The sequence below is a fragment of the Neovison vison genome, chromosome 11, assembly GCF_020171115.1.
Source record: "Neovison vison isolate M4711 chromosome 11, ASM_NN_V1, whole genome shotgun sequence".
NCBI lineage: Eukaryota > Metazoa > Chordata > Mammalia > Carnivora > Mustelidae > Neogale > Neogale vison.
Genome location: NC_058101.1, coordinates 126,283,107 through 126,294,232, shown reverse-complemented (window position 1 = coordinate 126,294,232; position 11,126 = coordinate 126,283,107). Strand labels below are relative to the sequence as shown.

At 37.6% G+C, this 11,126-nt stretch overlaps 1 protein-coding gene across 1 annotated transcript in view; it reads left to right on the top strand.

Moving 5' to 3' along the window:
- Nucleotides 1-5,961: 5,961 nt before the first annotated feature.
- Nucleotides 5,962-11,126, top strand: part of ASIC5 (acid sensing ion channel subunit family member 5) — a 50,446-nt gene continuing 45,281 nt past the window's right edge. Inside the window, exon 1 of the mRNA XM_044226172.1 lies at nucleotides 5,962-6,025. The gene's annotated coding sequence lies outside the window, so the exon portion shown is untranslated. The remainder of the gene's footprint in view (nucleotides 6,026-11,126) is intronic.

Genomic DNA, 11,126 nt, shown 5'->3' with positions numbered 1-11,126 from the left:
GGATCATCCACACTGGGGTACTTTGGAGGTAAGTTAAGAACAATAATAAAGGGCCCACAGTTCTGAACAATGTCAGTGATAAAATATATTTTCCTAGAACACATTATTTATTGGTCTCAGTTCTAAACCGAAATTCTAAACTTTATTTCTAGACCTCACTCTGCCACGGATGAATCATATGCTTTGGGGAAAAGTGGTTTAACTTCTCCAAGTATCTACTACTTCACTTTAGAAAGTGTTCTAAACTGATCATAATTTCAAAGATCCTGAGCCACCCCAAAATCCTGATTTATGAAATTTTTAATAAATGACCGTGTTTGCTGCAGTTTACAGAATGCCAGACCACACGAAAGTGCTGTGTTGTAAGAGGACTGGGAAATCATCAAAACCCTACCCTGGACCCCTCATATTTCCTTGGGGATTTTACAAGTGACTCTGGCCTTGCTCATACAGTGGAGAGGGGGTTTTGTGGGAGAGCTGGAGTCACTGTCCTTAGGGCCCTGGCCCATGGTGTTTGGTGGCAGGAAGTGTTTAATAACTCTTCTTTCCCCCACATCATTGTCCAACTAGGTATGTGTTTACAAAGAATACAGCTAAATAATTGATTCTACTATCTTTAAGTCCTTGGCGCTGAGAAGAGGACTTCCCTCGTGATGAACATACTAGTGAAAGGAACGAGGAAATGTCCTTTTCACTATAAATTAGAAAAATTAAATATTTTCAGAACACAGTTTTCTTTTCTTCTCCTCGTCCTCCGCCTCCCTCCTCCTCCTTCCGTTTCTCCTCCCTTTTTCTCCTCCTTCTCCTTCTCGTTCTTCTTCGTCTTCTTCTTCTTTTGAAATAGGATTCCACTTGGATTTTCAAAATAGTGTCAATTCAGCAGTTAATGTTAGCAACATGGAAACCAATTATTCAAAGGTTTAAATGTAATGCATTAGAGAAATTATAAATTAATCTAAGAAAGTATTGTTGCCTTTAGCCGGGACAGTAACTATAATGGGAGTGCCCTCAAATACATATATTCCCATTAATTTTTGCATTTGAAAGTGTTATAAGATTTATGACTGGTTATAAATATATAAATATATGGTCAGCATCTCGCCAACACTTAAATCTTGCCACTTGGAAACCGGTTTCTCTCTCTCTTTTTTTTTTTTTTAAACAATTTTATTTATCTATTTGACAGAGAAAAAGAGATCACAAGTAGGCAGAGAGGTAGGCAGAGAGAGGCAGAAGCAGGCTCCCCACTGAGCAGAGAGTCAGAGGTGGGGCTTGATCCCAGGACCCTGAGATCATGACCTGAGCCGAAGGCAGAGGCTTAACCCACTGAGCCACCCAGGGGTCCCAGAAACCAATTTCTCAATCCGATCTTTACCTCAGATTAGAAAATTGTTTCTTAATGATCAGATGAAAAACATCTAACCAATACAGTATTTGCTGCCCCCAAGATATTTTGCATACACATATTTTACACAAACCTCCTAGAAACATACTCTCACTCAAAGAATCAAATATAAGGATGAGAGCCTCAGGCTTTATAGCAGTTAAATAGAGGAGAACGTATGGGTAAAAGGCAACCATTTGTGGTAAGATCTACACTCATTGTATATGCATTGAGCTCTGTGTACACATTGATTTCAGAAGGACTGTGTTAAAGCCTATTTGGAAGACACACAGCATGACCAATTCTGAGCCTAGGAACAACATAATCTGTTTTAGAAGTAAAAGTAGTAAAAGCTTGAGAGACACCCTGAGTGGCTCAGTCAGTTAAGTGTCCAACCCTTGATTTTGGTTCAGGTCATAATCTCAGGGATTGAGCTCTACACTGGGCTCTTTATAGCCTGCTTAAGATTCTTTGTTTCCCACTCCTTCCCTCCATGACACCTCTCTCTCCCTCTCCAAAAAAAAAAAAAAAAAAAAGAAAGAACGTTTTTTTTTTTAAATTTATCTTATAAAAGAATATAAACAATAAATTAAGACTACTAAAACCAAAACAGACATCTCTGGTTCTTCCCTGTGTTTTTTTAAGATTAGGATATAGAGAAGTGAGCCTGGAAGATGAAACAAAGACAAGGATTAGCAGGATCAGGTGTTGGGCTAAATTTGCAAAGTGAATAGGAATTTTCTTTATTCCTTCAACCATCACAGTATTGGTTTCAAAAAAATTTTTAAAAAAGGCTCTATGTAACCAGTTATAAAACGTTACATGTTCTTCTATTCCATAACCCACAAAGCTTAGAATTCCTGCAACGTCCACCGCTGCCCTATAACCCAACTGTTAACAATTTTTCTTAGTCAACAGTTAAGTGTTGTGGTGGACACAGAAACGTAAGCCAAGAAAGGAGTTCTCATGGATAAATGCTCCAGCATCTTATTTTTCAGAAGATAGTTGTGAAGGCACTCTGCACTCTTTTCCAAATATCCTGGAGCAATCCCAGTTATTCACAGCACTGACCTCACTAAGGAATCCTTTGGCTTTTCTTCTTTCCCTCCTGTCTCACGCTCCCTGATCTCTCGCTATTATTCCCGGGAATGTCTCCCAGGTCCTTGTGTCAGGCGTTGCTTTGGAGAAGCCAAACTAATCCATACAGCTCTTATTCATTGTGAGATCTAATACATTTAGGAACTGAATAGTTACTTTTTTATTTTTCAAAATAGTTTTTAATTTCTCAGCTAAGAAGTTTCTGTGAACATAGCAGTCATTCAAGAAGCCATTCATTTGTTTGATGTAGTGAGTTACCATTTGTTGTATAAAGTAGTCATTTGCTGTTGATGCTGTTTTGTTTGATTCTCAAAGATGGCAGCCCGAAGAGAATTAAGTTACTGGGATTTAGTTATACAATAGAAGTTTTTTTCAAAGTCAATCCTATAAACTTGAGTATGGCCATGCATAAGTGATATTTGCTTGTTATTATTAAGACAGATCCAAGAAAAGACAAATAAGAAACTATTAGGACACTAATTTCGAGGGAAGGGGTACTCATAATGTTAGTTATGGATCAATTAGAAGATTATTTCTTTACTCACATGGATTTAAGGTAACTAATTTCCAAAGGGAAAAAAGAATACATTAGGAGATGTGTTTATGTAAAAGTGGCCTTAAGCCTTGTGTGCGTGAGAAAACGGTGTATCTCACAAAGCAAAAGTATCAGAAAAGAGCTGTGAACCAGGTGACCTTTTTATTATCCTGGACTATGGAATGTGATATTTGTGGAAAATGTTTACAGATAAACTCATATTTTGTTTCCTTATTTTCCTTATTTCTTAAAAACCGTGGACATTAAAAAAATAATTCCATTGATATTTCAAATGTGAATTGTAATAGTTTCTTTAAGATTTTATTTATTTATTTAAAAGAGAGAGAATGAGAGAGAGAGAAAGGGTACGAGAAGGGGGAGTCCAGAGGGGGAAGCAGATTCCCCACTGAGCAGTCAGGCCAATGTGAGACTCCATCCCAGGATTCCAAGATCATGCATGACCTGAGCCGAAGACAGTTGCTTAACCAACTGAGCCACCCAGGCTTCCCAGTAAATTGTAGTAGTTTCGAATTCAAGGTTATAAAAACTGTTTTTTGTCCACTTTGATGATGTTAAGTGTTGTAAAACTCCAATCGGCATTTTAACATTTATTCCTTTTTTTTTTTAAAGATTTTATGTATTTATTTGACAGAGAGAAATCACAAGTAGATGGAGAGGCAGGCAGAGAGAGAGAGGGAAGCAGGCTCCCTGCTGAGCAGAGAGCCCGATGCGGAACTCGATCCCAGGATCCCAAGATCATGACCTGAGCCGAAGGCAGCGGCCTAACCCACTGAGCCACCCAGGCGCCCTTGACTCCAGGTCAAATTAGATATGTTGTCATTTCAAATTTGTCACAAATTAATGTTTTTCATTATCAAATTTAATATAATTTTTAGATGAATGTGATATTTATAAATGAGAAACAATTTTAACATTATCTGTTTAGTATGACTTATACAGTAGCAAACTATGATAAAATCATCATAATCATCAGTTTTGAAAGCATTAAAACATACTTTATAATCAATTGACCAAATAAAATCAATGAAATGATGAAAAAGCTTAAGTACAGTGGCCATAATAAAGTTTGAATCATCAGAAATTACTGCTTTTTTAAGTCCAAATGGTTGATATCAACAATTTTATATGGTTCATCTTATTATCATTAAAGTAATATTTAATACTATGCATAAAAATACTATTAAAGGGGGTTTTAATTCTGCAAAATTTGCAAAATGCTCAAATACACAAGTCTGTTCTTTGAAAAAAGAAGAGGAAGCAAATTCTGATGCTACTGCAATAAACATATCTTTAAATATTCAACAAAATATACATAATGCCTTAATTTATTAGCAGAGAACCCAAGACTTCACAATCTTAGACTGTATAATTTTCAGTTTGTATTCTCTATCACTTCCCACCCAAATGTCTTGAAATAAATCCAAAGCATAGATACTAAGTTCTGGAATCTTCTAAATTCTCCTTGCTTAGAGTAATCTCTCTTTCCCTCCACCTACTGAACTCTTACCCATTCTTTAAAAGACATTTTAAGTATCACTTCCTCTTCCGAATGTACCCTAGGTAGGGGCACCTGGGTGGTTCAGTGGGTTAAAGCCTCTGCCTTCAGCTCAGGGCATGATCTCAGGGTCCTGGGATCAAGCCCCGAGTTGGGCTTTCTGTTCAGAGGGGAGCCTGCTTCATCCTCTCTCTCTGCCTGCCTCTCTGCCTACTCGTGATCTCTGTCAAATAAATAAATAAAATATTATATTTTTTAAAAATGATGTACCCTAGGTAACATAATTACCACCTCTTCAGTGACGCAACAACACTTTGTATTTAAATTCTTAGACTTAATCCCATGTCATTGTTATCTTTGGGTTTTTTGCCTGTCTTACTCATTAGGTCGTATTTCCTCAAGACAAGTAGTACTGTGTGTTCTTCCTCTTGACTTTTGCTTCAAGCCAGGTCAATAAAGACACAACTATTTCCCAATGAACAGAATCTCACCTTTTCATCACCTTTTGCTCCACAGAGTCCAAGATACATTTAAAAGTTCATGTATCAAGCAGAGAAGTAGCTTATTGAGAATACTGAGACACGTGAAAAGGTAAAACATGGATAGAAGAAGGTAAAACATAGATAACCAGTCAATGAGGTTTGTTAAAAATTGTGAAGCTTCAATCGAGTCCCACCTTGGGCTCTGCACTCAACGTGGAGTCTGCTTCTCTCTCTCCTTCTGCTCCTCTCCACTGCTTTGTTTCTCTCTGTTGTCTCTTTCTCTCTCAAATAAATAATTTTGAAAACAAAACAAAACCATGAACCTTCAGGTACCATGTGTTATACAGTAATATTTAATCTGTGCACAAAGCCAGGTCAGTGAGTCAATAATTTCCTAAGTACCTCCTCAGTAAAAGTTCAGGTGAAGTTAATGATCTTCTGTGCATTTTGAATTCTCATGAGTTTGAGACTAAATTGATCCTTCCAAGTAATTGGCCAATATTTGTGAAATGATTATCACAAATGGTTGGAGAAAAGAGAAAAGAACTGTGTTTTTGTGACATCTGCTATATGCCAGGCATTATGCTAGAGTTGTTCCATAAGTTCATGGATTCTGTCCTCTGAGAACTGAGACCACAGATGCTGGTAATGGACAGAGCCAGAATATAAGCAGATGACTCTCATTCTAAAGTATTTTCCCTTTGTCCCACTCCCACATCTGCTGCCTTGTAATTCTGAACTGTTAGACTTCATATTTTTTTTTTTTAATTTCTTAAATGGTAAGAGCACTAGGAACATTTTTGTTTCTAATATTTGGTCATTGACCCTAGTTTCTGATACAAGTCCTAAAACTTTTGTCATTTTCAGAGTAAGAGGAGAGTCTTTTGTTCTATCAGGGCTCCTCCGGGTAAACTTCTTGGCGGTTGCTGAATGAGAGATGGTCACCAGAAAGAGCAAGCTCTGATTAGAAGCCCGGAATTTTTTACCCTACCCGTCATTCTCTTGAGAAGGTAAAAGGGCTGAAAATGTAGTTAATGATCGATTATGCCTATGTGATAAAGTCTCTATAAAAATTCTAGTAGTATGGGGTTAAGAGAGGTTCCAGGTTGGTGAACTGGTGTTGGTGTGGGGAGAGTGACACACTCAGAGAAGGCATAGATGCTCTGCACTCTTCCCAAATATTTTGCCCTATGTACCTTTTTATCTGCCTGCTCACTTATATTCTTTATCATGTCCTTTAATAAACTAGTCAGCCTTAGCAAATAAAACACTGACTTCTTTGAGTCACCCTAGTAAATGGATTGAACTTGAGGAGGGCATCATGGGAACCTCCTATGGGAGCCACATTGGATAGAAGTTGTGGGGTAACCTGGAGACCCACTTGCGATTGGGGGTTTTGTGAGACTGAGCCTTTAACCTATTGGATCTGACACTATCTCCAGGTAGATAGTGTTGAATTGAGTCATACTGTAGGAAATCCAGCTGGCATACAGCTTTATTTTCCCTTCCTTTAAAATGTTTTTTGTTCTTGTCTCTCCCATGTGTTTAATTGGGAGCTCATGGTGGACTCTGTACACTGTTACTCTGACAGAGATCCTGCCTATGAGGGCCACTTCTCTTTCCTGTAGACATTGTCTGGTGGAAATATAAGTGGCCACATCCTCCTGACTACTCAATCTGCAGTTTAATTTGCCGTCCACCTTTTGTCCTCCTCTCACCTCATGTACAAGTGGGATTTTTTTAAAAGATTTTTATTAATTTATTTGTCAGAGAGAGAGAGAATGAATGAGAGAGAGCACAAGCAGGGGGAAGGACAGACAAAAGGAGAAGCAGGCTTCCTGCTGAGCAAGGATCCTGGTACAAGACTGGATCCCAGGACCTTGGAATCATGACCTGAGCCAAAGGAAGTGGCTTAAGCAACTGAACCACCCAGGCGTCCCTCCAAGTGGAATTTTTCTTAAAAGATTTTATTTATTTATTTGACAGAGATCACAAGTAGACAGAGAAGCAGGCAGAGAGCGGTGGTGGGAGGGGGTGTTAGTGGGGAAATCAGGTTTCCCGCTGAGCGGAGAGCCCAGTGAGGGGCTCCATCCCAGGACCCTGGGATCATGACCTGAGCCGAAGGCAGAGGCCTTAACCCACTGAGCCACCCAGGCGCCCCTCCAAGTGGGATTTTTAAATCTTCACTGGTTGTAATAACTAGGGGCAGAGAGAGAGAAAGAGAGAATTGCTGGGAAGGGGGAAAACCTCCACACATTTGGTGACCAAAAGTAAAGTGTTCTGTTTAAAAAGACACACAACTCCTAGAAAACTGAGTTTTTCTTTTTTGTGTACTTTACTGATTCTCCTCTTTATCAGGGATCAAGTCCTGAGTTTTGCATTGCTATGAAATCTAGGAATACCTTTAATTATCTTGTGCAATAAGGAAATAATTTTTTTATGGTAGTGATTTGTTAATTTGACTTTGATTTAAACTTTTGTTTAATGACGTAACAAAATTGCAATATCCAGAATCTAACCTATGTGAAAGTTTACTAGCTTCTCCAGGAAATAAGGCATCTGTGAAAGAATAAGTCTCACTAGTTCCAAAGTGGCTTCCAGGCCGGGTTTATTTAAACAGCCAAATTGGAAAAAACATACCCAAATTTAATAAAGTAAAATATCAGTAGAATACCCAAAGACTCATATCTCTGATGTTGAAACAAGGGCTTAGTATTTTCTACATAGTATTTTTTATTTCGTAGTGTCATAGGTATTTTATTTTTTTTTAAAGATTTATTTATTTATTTTAAAGAGAGGGAGAGTGAGCTTGGGGAGGAATAGAGGGAAAGTGAGAGAATCTTCAAGCAGACTCCTTACTTAATATGGAGCCTGACACAGGACTTGATCCCAGGACCCTGAGATCATGACCGGAGCCAAAACTGAAAGTTGGTCACAGGGCGACTGTTTATACTTGTTTTGATGCAGGTATTTCTGAGTTCTGCTTGCCTATAATGACAGAGACATGTGACACTTAATTCTGCCAGCACTCTTGTCTATTCATGTAATTGTGAAATACCTGTTCCAACAGAATACAGTGATCACATCCGGGTTTCACTTGGCGTGAAAAAGTCAAGGTGAAAAAGTCAGATAAGTCAGATAGCTATTAAGTTCACCAGTATTCTTATTTGCCTCAGGCAGTTATAAACATACTGGGTAATGGGTGATGACTTGAATACAAAAAAAAAAAAAAAAGCTTAGCTCTTCTTCTCATAGGTGAAATAAAACCAGAGTTTCCCCCTGCCTACACAGAAAGCATCCTCAAGGCTGGGAGGGTGAAGACAGACTTCTCATTAGCCCTGACCTAGTGCTCTTGAACATTCTTGCCATGAGCAAAAGCAAGAGTGTCAACTAAAATTCTGAAAGTAAATAATGCAAAACTATTCTGTTTAATGGGAGTAAATAACTTATTTTCAATATATAAATCCTCAACATTTTGATACTCTATTTTCAGAAGAATTTAAAAGGTAAAAGAAGAGCAAAGATGTCATTTGTTGGAGTTTTGTTCAAATGACTCATTCTCCTTCAGATATTTGAGGTAAATTATCATGTGACTCTGTTTTTAAAAACAATTGATTAAATCGAAGTGTGTTCTTCCCTGCTCCTACCAAAGAAATGAAAAAGAAATGAAAACAAATGTTGGTAGTTGGTAAAATAAAGTTATGTATTTGTTTATAGCCCTCTTATTCCAAAAGGAAAAAAAAAAAACTTCAAGGCAATTTATAATATTCATTCAATGAGAATGGGAAAGAAATGCAGCTTAAACTAGGCAAATAAAGAGAACAAGTCAAAAGGAAAATGAAGATGATAAGAAGATACCATTAAGCCAGAAATGAGACTATTATAAAGCCAAAATCTGGCTCTAAGTTTTCTAGCAGCCAATACAAAGAAGGAAGTTATATAAGTCCTTGAATTAAAGTCCTATTGCAATAAAGATAAATTAGTTATTCAGGAAATTCACAAAGAGTCCTAGTAATGAGACAAAGAGAAATTTCTGTTATTCTATTATAAGGAAATTACCTACAATATGAATGAAAGTTTTGGATGGATGTTACTAATCTCAATCAATAGTATTCTACTAAGGGGCGCCTGGGTGGCTCAGTGGGTTAAAGCCTCTGCCTTCGGCTCAGGTCATGATTCCAGGGTCCTGGGATCAAGCCCCGAATCGGGCTCTCTGCTCGGCAGGGAACCTGCTTCCTCCTCTCTCTCTGCCTGCCTCTCTGCCTACTTATGATCTCTGTCTGTCAAATAAATAAATAAAATCTTTAAAAAATATAGTATTCTATTGAGGATTATGTTGTGACTGAATTGCCCAAGAAGGTTTACTAGTACATTGTTAGTTTAACTCATCAACTTCTCTCATTGATTTCACAGAAATAATAAAAATAAAGGTTTCCGTTGTCAAATGCTGGCTGTGTATAAGCAGGTGTATGCATGGCAAGTCTTCTTAAAACATTTAAAATTGCCAAAGTGCATGGTAAATCACAAATTTAGGTGATTCTGCTTTAATAATCTCCAGAAATTTATCAAAGACCTAGTATCCTACAGAACAAAATTTGGAAAATTCTGTACTGAAAATCCTAAATATTTAATCCCTCTTCTCAAAATCTTGACATCTCAGCTAGTGAATTTACCTTATCTTGTGTCAAACGTGGTAAAATAAATGAAATACCAGAAGCACTGTGACTTTACAAGTGATTGGTGATTGGGTATGATAAGTTTTATCCAGGAGGCAAGAGTAAAAAGTGAGGCTGGAGTTTTCACTGGTGAAGTAGCAGTCTCTTATGTTAGTCAGAGAGGGAAATTGAGTTCATTGTGTGTGGTCCCAAGAGCTGCAGCATGTAATAAACACAATTTTGCAAGACGTTTTGGGTGCAAAACAAAATGGATAATCTCTCAAGGCTTTCTGCATTTCTTGAAGGTTTGGTTGAAATCCTTCCCTTATCATGATGTCTTCTTATAGTGAAATGGAATTCCTATGATTTTTAGAAAGTCTATTATTTATAAAACTCATCTGACAAATGTTTGCTCTGTCTCTGCATCTTAAGAACAGAGTTATGGGACACCTAGGTGGCTCAGTCAGTTGAGTGTCTGACTTTGGCTCAGATGGGGATCTCAGGATCCTGGGATGGAGAGCTGGCCCATCCCCACTCCTCCATGTTCATCAGGGAGTCTTCTTGCCCCTCTGCTTGTCTCCTCTCCAACGCTCACTCCCCCTGCTCATGCATTCTCTCTTCCTCTCTCTCTCTCTCTCTCTCTCTCGGATAAATAAATTAAAAAAAAAAAAGCAGACTTTATATCCTCCAGAGAGCACAATAACTTTTCTTATTTGTGACAAGCACTATGAAGTTTTGTGCATTTGATTTAATGATATTATATGATTGATTTGATTATATAGAAGGGCTTTTTTTAATGATATTAAAAGACAAAGAAAAAACTATAGACTGCAAATGACTTTGAGGACTGAAGTAGGTATGATAGTTTTCTATGTAAAAATTAGGAATATGCTTATAATTATAATTATTGTCAATCTTTTAACAAACAAACAACAACAACAACAACAAAAACTGGTACCAGTATTTTTAATTGACAATATGGGCTAATCCTTAACAATCATCACTAACATGTGTTGAGTTTACCATGTAGCAGACACATTAGCTCATTTAATTCTTGTGAAAACTTTGTGAGATGTCACTGTGTTGATTATACAGACACTGAAAAGATACCTTAGAAAATTTGAGTGACCACTCATGGTTATACAGTCAACAAATGGTAGAGTCTGTGTTCAAATCTCAAGGTTGATTTCAAATACTGTCTCAGTCCACTCAGACTACTGCAGCAAAAACACTATAAGCTGGGTAGCTTATAAACAATAAACATTTACTTCTTGTAATTCTAGAAGCTAAAAATTCTAAGATCATTGAGTTCGCAGTTTCAGTGTCTGATGAGAGCCTGCTTCCTCATTGATCCACACATGGCAGAAGGGAATAGGGAGCTTTGTTGGATCTCCTTAATAGAGCACTCATCTCATTCAGGAGGCTCTGACTTTTGACCTAATCACCTCCTAAATGC